This window comes from Triticum aestivum, chromosome 5D (assembly GCF_018294505.1).
Source record: "Triticum aestivum cultivar Chinese Spring chromosome 5D, IWGSC CS RefSeq v2.1, whole genome shotgun sequence".
In the NCBI taxonomy this organism is placed as follows: Eukaryota; Viridiplantae; Streptophyta; class Magnoliopsida; order Poales; family Poaceae; genus Triticum; species Triticum aestivum.
Window position 1 is genome coordinate 123754181 of NC_057808.1, and position 8519 is coordinate 123762699.

An 8519-nucleotide genomic window follows, 5' to 3' on the forward strand; every position below is an offset into this window, starting at 1 on the left:
TGGTGCGGACTAATAAGGAAAAGGTTTGAATTGATTTTGTTAAAATATTTCAAAAACAATTCTGAGGCAAATGGGATTGGTAGAACTAAATGGGTACCTTGGCATTCTCTTGAAATTATATATGTTGAATATATCCTTGGCTATAGTTATAACCCTATGTAAGTACTGACCCTTTCACCCTAATTTCCAGATCTCGGTTGAACAAATAATCGAGTGATCACTCGATCAGGAAAACATGCATTGTATCCTTGTAAATAAACTTCAAGATTGCATAAAAGATAGGAGGTATATGACCTGACAATATAATGATGGTATCATCCCATAAGTCATTAGCACGTTGTAGAGAATCTATGTTGCTACCAAGCAGGCCAAACATGAAACATCGAATATGCAAGAACTGAGAGAATCTCTTCATAAAATCGATTTAATGACTTGAATGTGGTTCTTCAGAAACAACACTCTGAAGCCTACAAGTGTACATGTGATTAGTTCTAGGACAGTTCATACATAGTAATTATGTGATGCACCCAAACTATGAGGCTGCTCTTATCTTTTTTTTAGAAATGGAGGATGACCCCCGGCCTCTGCATCTGGGAGATGCATACGGCCACTTTATTAATTATTCTCGAGGACCTTACAAAGTATTACAGACAATATTCCTGAATCCACCATCTCGGCAACATATGCCGCTACTCTTATCCATATGATGAAGGGATGCTAGTTGGGCCACTACCCAAACCACTCACCTAAACCTAACATCAAAAGCCGGCAGCCCCAGCCGAGCCACATACCGGGTCTGGGGCACAATCCGGTCAGACACACTCTTGTGTCGTCGCAGCCATCTTCCACAGGTCCGTCTTCAGAATATATTGAGTCTTCTACCTTGTGAAGGCCACTCCGCCATCGACGTCACCATGACGCCAGACAGCTACCTCCTCCTGCGCGAGTCCATCTCCGCGCATCGGGCGCCAAGTCTCCACTGCACCACGCCGCCGAGACCTGCTGCCATCAATGATTAAGATGAAGCACCGCTACACCAAAGAAGCCGCCCACTGGTCCCTCGATCCCGTGAACACCTCCAAGACTGACGCCCCCGAGAGGAAACGACACAAAATAGCGCCGCCATCATCTGATCTACTGATCTAGGGTTTCCCCCGGAGATAGCAGATGGTGGCCTTGAACTTCTCCTCGGCGATGCCTTCAAGAAGGGAACGCCGCATAACTGCTCTTATCTCCAATTAACATTAAAGTATGCATGTATATCAAGTTTATCATGTCGGCATATGCATCAACAAAGCTAGCCCCTACAAGTGTAAATATGATTAGTTTTAGGGCAGTTCATACAGAATAATTATGTGATGTGCCTCAAACCGTTCCTCTGCTCTTATCTCCAATTAACATTATAAGGTGGATGAACAACCTATAAATTTGATTTTTTTTCTAGTGTTTGCAAAATTACCACAAGCAAGCAGCTGGATAGTAAGATGGACATGGGAAATAGCACACCAGAAAATTAGTGCCGAATTACGCTGAACATGATATCTAGTTTATAATTTAGAAGTTTTATGTGGTCCATAATCAACCAAGGGGAAAAAAGCACATGGACAAGCATAAGATAAAGAACCGGCAATATACCACACTAATTTGTATTTTTCGTCTCTTCAGAGTTAATTGGTTATATACCTGGTACCCAAAATGTGAGAAATCTGCCAACCATCTGTTTGCTGGCAACCAAACAATACCTGGACACCTGGTAAAAACACAATATTTGTCTTACTGCATGAACTTAACAGAAGCATCATCAAGAAGGTAGGATAGGACTGCTGAGCACAAATAGTTGCAGATAATTTTAAATGTATTAACATTTAAAAGAGAAATATTAAGATATTTAAAGAACAAGCATATGAAATTTAATGGTACATGCCAAAAGAAAATACCTAGAAGTATTTGGCTGCTCTTCATCTTCTTCCATAGGTGTTTAAGTACCATAACCATATGGGAATGGTGAAAAATATGCTCCATTACTTGTACCCTCCTCAATATACTCATCAACTGGTGATCCGATACACTTGAAATTTCTATCAAAATCGCTCGGCCTGAATCCTATGTTAACAGGGTCGCACACACTAAACCTACGGGCCAATATTGGTTGTGAGAACATATCATTTCCTGAAACCCTTAAACTCCGACTAAGGTTTCGGAATGATAGTGGTGGAAAATGATGAGCTATCATGTCTTCGCAATGATACCTTAAAATCAGCATCTAGTTCCACAACCGGATCAGGGACAGGGAATGGCGTGTGATAGCCAGCATGAATGCTAGACCCAGCGTTCTTGTTTAGTGTCCTCGTAATAAGTGATACCCGAGCACATAGATATCAACAGGGGGTGAACAATGGAGTCAGTCATCTAAATTCAACCCCCTTGATGGGCATTGGCCACCAACATTCCACGTCGCCACAAAGATTCTGCACAGATAAGGAAGCAAAATAATGACGTCTCAGAATGCGCCAGCGAAGTAGAATTACGAAAACAACCTAAGGTACTATGATCTGAATAACATGAACAGTAGCGCAGCAGATCCCTATTGCAATGTAGGAGCACAGACAGTGAACAGGTGGTACCTGTAATCTTGGGCTTTTGTCAGGCGTGACACATCAAATTCATTCCCTGATCTACGAACATGATCGATATTTTGCTTCAACGACCGTTCTGAAGTAGGCCCATAAGGAACAACATAAACAGAATAACCAACAATCAGATAAGTTGGGCTGCTCCAACAAACAATCGGATAAGTAGATTGTTTATATTTATATTTGGCAAAAGAGGCATAGCAGTTAAAAAGAGAGCTCTGACCAAGCAGCAACAAAGAAAGAAAAGAGGTAGCTGCAATTTTGATGTATGAAGAGAGAGAGGGGGAGCGTGGTCCAAATGCTTTAACTGTACCAGTTCTGCTTTTCTTGGCAGCGCCTGTGTCCCTCTGCAAGCAGCTGGTCCTCCGTTAATCACCTTCATCCCGTCCTGCGTCACTAACACAAAATTTAGCCCCTGGACTAAACAGAGGCAGCAAAAATGCAAAGGAAAAACTGACAAATTCTTCAGTAGTTCTTCGTCCCTGGGATCAAAAGTAGAAACTTGACCACGTTAAAAAAACTAGTCCTATCTGTTGTTGACATGAGAAGCATATACAAAAAAAATCTAGGCAGCTCCGGACAAACATAACATCTACTGCGTGCGTCGCTTGGGACAAAGTAATGTTTGATTGGGACGTTCTATGTACTTGTACACCATTGAATTGATTTCAGACAAGGGAGGAACTGAGGCTTGGAGGAGGCCATGTCCTATGTGAAGAGACAAGACGTCGTTTTGATGGGGACCTGATTGGTGCTAATGCGCCTCTGAATCAATGCTTGGAACATGGACTGGAAGCGTCCGACGGAACTGAGAAATTACAGGCACGGGATGATGATGGGAATCTCAAATGCATTAAACAAAGGGTAACCTTCCTGGATCACACACAAAGGATGAGCAACAAAATGCGAGAAAAATAGTTGGTGTCTAGAGCTGTACTACACCCTTAATTAAAACTTAAAATCCAAAAGGTATAGTGTGAGAAAAGCAGAATCCTACTCTGACTCTATCTTTGGGAGAAAAGCATTGTTTACCTTGGGTAGTAGCATCGTTATCCGCATGGAAATCCTGCGCCTTGCCCTTGATGTTGAACCACTTCCTGACAGGGGACTTGGATCAGGAGACCTGCACATTCAGAGACGAATTAGCCATCAAAATCAACCAATGGCGGTTCGAATGGAACAACAGCTTGAAGAAGAAGTAGGCCGGCAGGCACCTTGCTCTTCATGTTGATCTCCTCCCGCATTGTATCATAGCAAGGCAGACCCTGAACCTGAAGCACCATGATCGGATTTACCCACGCCTGAGTGACGGTGCTCTGATTCTATCCTCTCCTTTGCTCTCTGTGGTCCTCTCCTGTCCTCTCTTTGGCCTAGTCGAACACCACGTCCGCTTCTCCTTGGCGCAAGGCTTCCTTTGTTCACTGAGAATGAAAGGAAAAGAAGGAAGTCAATGTCAGAAATACAAGAAGGCGATAAAAACAAATATCACAACATCCTGTACCTCGAAGCAAAGTAATCTCCCTTCTAAAACATACTAGTAGCTACCAGATAGAAAATCAATTCTTGCATGCAGCTATAATTGGCAAGAAATTTCACTTTTAAGAAGGTGGCTGAGTAGATCACTACACATGTTGGTTGTAAGATGTATAAGTACGACTTAACAGAATTAGAGTGAATTCCAGTTTTTACCCTTTACTTCCACATTTTTGACACTAGTTACCCCATTAAACATTTTTTCATCCCAATTACCCCATTTAGCAAAAGTCTTGTCAGTTTTTACCCCAGTAAGATTTTTGAGAGTGATCTGCTAGCTAACTCCCCGCCATCAGATTTCTTGGCATTTTTTCCAATGCCCGACCCGGTCACTTGGTTTAGCCGCACCCATTTTTCTTCTCATGGCTGTCAGGTACGTGAGCACCACATCGAGGGAAAGAGAAACAGTTATCTTCGGCGGTCAAGTACGTTCAATTTTGCATTGTGGGTTGCGGTTTGTAGGTTACCCAAAAAAGCTTTCGCCCTGCTTTATATATAAAGCAACATCATCCACAACCAGTATAAACGCACAACACCGTAACACACGCACACACCCACGGCATGATACATAGGCACTGAGCACATCAACACCACCCCTAGCACTACAAGAGTAACCAGGGTCCTCAACAGTGAACACGCTATCGCGAAGAACTGAAGCCGCATACGACAAACCGTGGGATCCAAGGTGGCACCTTCAGGAAGGTTACGATACGAAAGGGCCACCACCACCCGACATGAGGGTCAGAGTTTCCCTTGGAGCAACACGATGGGCAATGAGAGCTGCGACGATGCCTTCAGGAAGGGAACGACCTTCGCCGCCGCCGGTCCGTCTGAAGATCGAACAGGTTTTCACCCCAGTCAACACTCACGGCCACCGAACGCCACACCCCGGCGACCACACCGCCCACCCGGCCATGGCCACCGGGCAACACCGAGCCACAGGCTCTGCCCATGTGCACCGTGCTACCACCACCAGGGCCACCGCCCTGGCATCCAAGACCTTTGACACCACCTCACCCGAGACCCGCTGGTACCCCAACAAAAGAGACGAGTGGAAAGGCCCCGCCTTTCACACCCCTGGGTAGCCCCCAGCGCCGAGACCCAATAGGCCAGCCAAAACTGGCCTCCATCGACCCGTCCTGCTGCACCGGGCGTGAGACGAGGTCGGTCGTGTTGTAGGGCGTGAGACGAGGTCGGTCCTGCTATCGGGCGCGAGACGAGCGATGGACCGCTGCTGGGAAAGGTCCAATCCTTCGACCAAAGTAGCGCCCGGACGACAAGGAGAGGAATCGAAGGCCGACACAAGCCGTCTACGCGCCAGCCGACACTTGAACATGCCAGCCGGCGCCGGCGCCGTCGGGGCGTCGCTCGGCCACGGCCTCTGGCGGCTGCGAGGGAGGGTGGAGGGGAGGAGGGGGCCTAGCGGCGGCGGTAGGGTTTGCCTCCCCTGCCGCTCGCGGGAGCGCCAGAGGAGGTCGGGCCCGGCGCATAACACTTTCGTACTCGGTTTCTAGGTTTCATGTGATGATATTTTTGTTTTCTTCTTTGATGCAAAACATCGGAGGAACCACTTATTTTAAGCTTTGGGAGATCATCAAACAAAAACACCACAGTCTATTTTACATGTCTGCGGTGCTATTGTCGCTATTGTCGTACATGTGTTTTTTAGTGAGCTCCAATGATGTGTGTCCATTGAAAATTAGTACTACCAGTTATTGACATGATTCTTGCAAAAAAAAAAGTTATTGACATGATAGGATCAGATTTTTTTTGTTTTAATAAAAATGTATATTTGGGCACTTAGTCTCGAGTAAAATTAACATGATCTTTGCAAGAAGGCTCTTAAAATTTAAAAGGGGTAAGAACAGACAAGATTGTCACTAAATGGGGTAATCTGGATGAAAATTTGTTAAATGGGGTAAATAGTGTCGAAAATGGTTAATTAGGGGGTAAAAGCCGGAATTCACTCACAGAATTATAACGAGTTATATGTTAAATTATACAATATACAGTGCTATTAGAAAGCATCACACATCACGGATTAAGCTCTACCAATACGAAATACCTTGAACTGTTTGCTTCATATCTAAAACTCCGTACCGCATATATGGACACATAACCGAACATGTGCAGTTGTAAATGAAAAAACAATGAATGGTATCTGCTTCTAAAAATACAAAATTTAACAATAAAATATGTTTATTTTATAGAAGATTTATTCAGAGCTACCTTCTAGGCAGTGCATTAAAAAATCAAGAACGGTCCCCACTAAATTTTGAATAACATAGGTTTAATTTTTCTCATCAAGTTAAATCAATAGGCATGGAAACCACATTGTAAATTCTAGAAATAGTTATACCACAAACAGTAAGCTAATAGATTTAACTGGATTGAACAACAAAATCTGAAAAATGAGAAGATATATATTTATCTGTCAGGCGATTATTGTGGAAACTGTTAGCACCACTCCCGTCAGCTCTAACTTCTCTTCTAACTGATGCGCTCAGTTAGCAGCTATTTCTGATTGGGGATGGAAGAATACTGCTCTCCTACAATCGGCAGAACTGTAAGTAATGATGCGGCATTTGCCACTTTGAAGAACAATCCTTATTGCAAGTGATAATGTGAAGCAGAGACATCTTCTAATGCCAACAAGAAATGGCCATGCTAGAAAAGCAAGTTGTTTGCAAATCTAATTGGATGAATAAACTGGAAGTACAAATGTACTTAAAATAAAGAAGTTTTGATCAAGTTCATTAATAAATAACATGCACCAAACCACTTGTTAGAATAAGGATGCTAGAGAGATTACTTGAAATCCATACAAGCGAGCAATTAGAATTATGTGGTGCAGAAGAATGACTTTGGGCTGTCAAAAATAAAGAACAATGATTGTGTCTATCTATACATGATTTTCCTCTGCTCAAGCAAGCAAGCAAGAATCAAACAACACAATATACAGCAATTTGATTGCACACACGTTCAAACTGGACGGATACGTGCACATTAGCAAACACCACCAAGTTGTGTCCAGACCATTGCAATCAAAGATGAGATGTGCAGGGAAGGGGGTGGAGCTCACCACACCAGGACAGGGGGTAGGAGGAGGGAGTAGGCAGCCGCAGCAGCCATGAGGGAGGGCTCGTCCTCGTCCACCTGAAGCAGTAGGAGCAGCAGCTGGTCCAGATCCGAGCAACCTGCACAGAAAATAAAGGAAAGGAAAGGAATCACAAGGAGGGGCATGAAGAAACCGACAAGAAAAGGGAAGGAGGCGCGCGCACCATGGTCGGAGGTCGCCGGAGATGGCCTGCAGCCGGCGCGCGTCCTTTCCTTGGAGGTTGAGGCGTCGGACCTCCACGGGTAGCTAGGGTTTCGGGCGTCTCAGTGCATGGCTGCAGCCGGGTCAGACCTCCCTGGACGATCTCGAGGGACGGCGGCCCGCCGGTGCGGCTGCGGATCTGGGCGCTTCCTCCCCTTGCCGCCGGATCCCTTCCATTCCCTTCCCTCCCTTGGGAGAGGGAGAGAAGGTGGGGGGGAGGAGGAGGCCGCCGGCGGTGTCGCCATGGCCGGGCAGGGCTCCTCCCGCCTGCCCGCGACAGGAGGTGGCGGGGCGGCCGCGACGGGAGGTGGCGGGGGCGGCAGCGACGGGCGGCGGCGTTTGAGGGAGGGGATCGGCGGCGGCTGCGAGGGCGAAGGATCTGGTGTGGCGTCGCTTGAGGGCAAAGGCTTCGCTCGCTCGTTCGCAACGCACGGGCAACGTCTGGCTAATTTTCATAGGTTTATTTTCGTAGATTTTTTTCAGAATGAATTTTTTTCGATCAACCGGAGGGTTTAGCACTAGACATCGTGGGAGCCTACCGTTTTTTCTTTCGTGGTTCGAGGATGGAGGGGGGAATCGATGGGATGCGGGAGGTGGGATCGAGGACGAAAAAACCCGTTTCTGATGGGACGAAAATTGACCGCCGGAGACTACCAACTGCTCGATTAGGAGTAGAGAAGATAATGCAAAAATAAAATATGAATGGGTTTTCAGCAGTACTTATAGTAGTGATTTGTTTTCTTATACTAACATATCTCACAAAGGTTTTATTGAGTTTTGGGTGATTGAAGTTTTCAAGTTTTGGGTGAGATCATGATGGATGAAGGAATAAGGAGTAAGAAGAGCCTAAGCTTGGGGATGCCCATGGCATCCCAAGCTATTATCTAAAGAGAAGCAAGCAACTAAGCTTGGGGATGCCCGAGTGGCATCCCCTATTTCTTCTGACGACCATCGGTATTTTACTTGGAGCTATATTTTTATTCGTCACATATCATGAGTTTTGCTTGGAGCGTCTTGTATGATATGATTCTTTG

General features: G+C 45.4%; 1 long non-coding RNA gene across 11 annotated transcripts; it reads right to left on the minus strand.

Moving 5' to 3' along the window:
* Positions 1 to 393: 393 nt before the first annotated feature.
* Positions 394 to 7932, minus strand: LOC123119839 (uncharacterized). 11 transcript variants are annotated; one of them, XR_006458989.1, is made up of 10 exons: positions 7448 to 7930; positions 7249 to 7363; positions 3848 to 6715; positions 3666 to 3756; positions 2947 to 3021; positions 2625 to 2712; positions 2250 to 2468; positions 1938 to 2132; positions 1684 to 1750; positions 394 to 1198 (listed from the first exon to the last, which is right to left on the minus strand). It is a non-coding gene; the product is annotated as an uncharacterized lncRNA (long non-coding RNA). The 11 variants fall into 11 exon arrangements; XR_006458996.1 differs by having other exon boundaries at positions 394 to 1304; XR_006459000.1 differs by having other exon boundaries at positions 394 to 999; positions 1938 to 2468; positions 7448 to 7932.
* Positions 7933 to 8519: the final 587 nt, after the last annotated feature.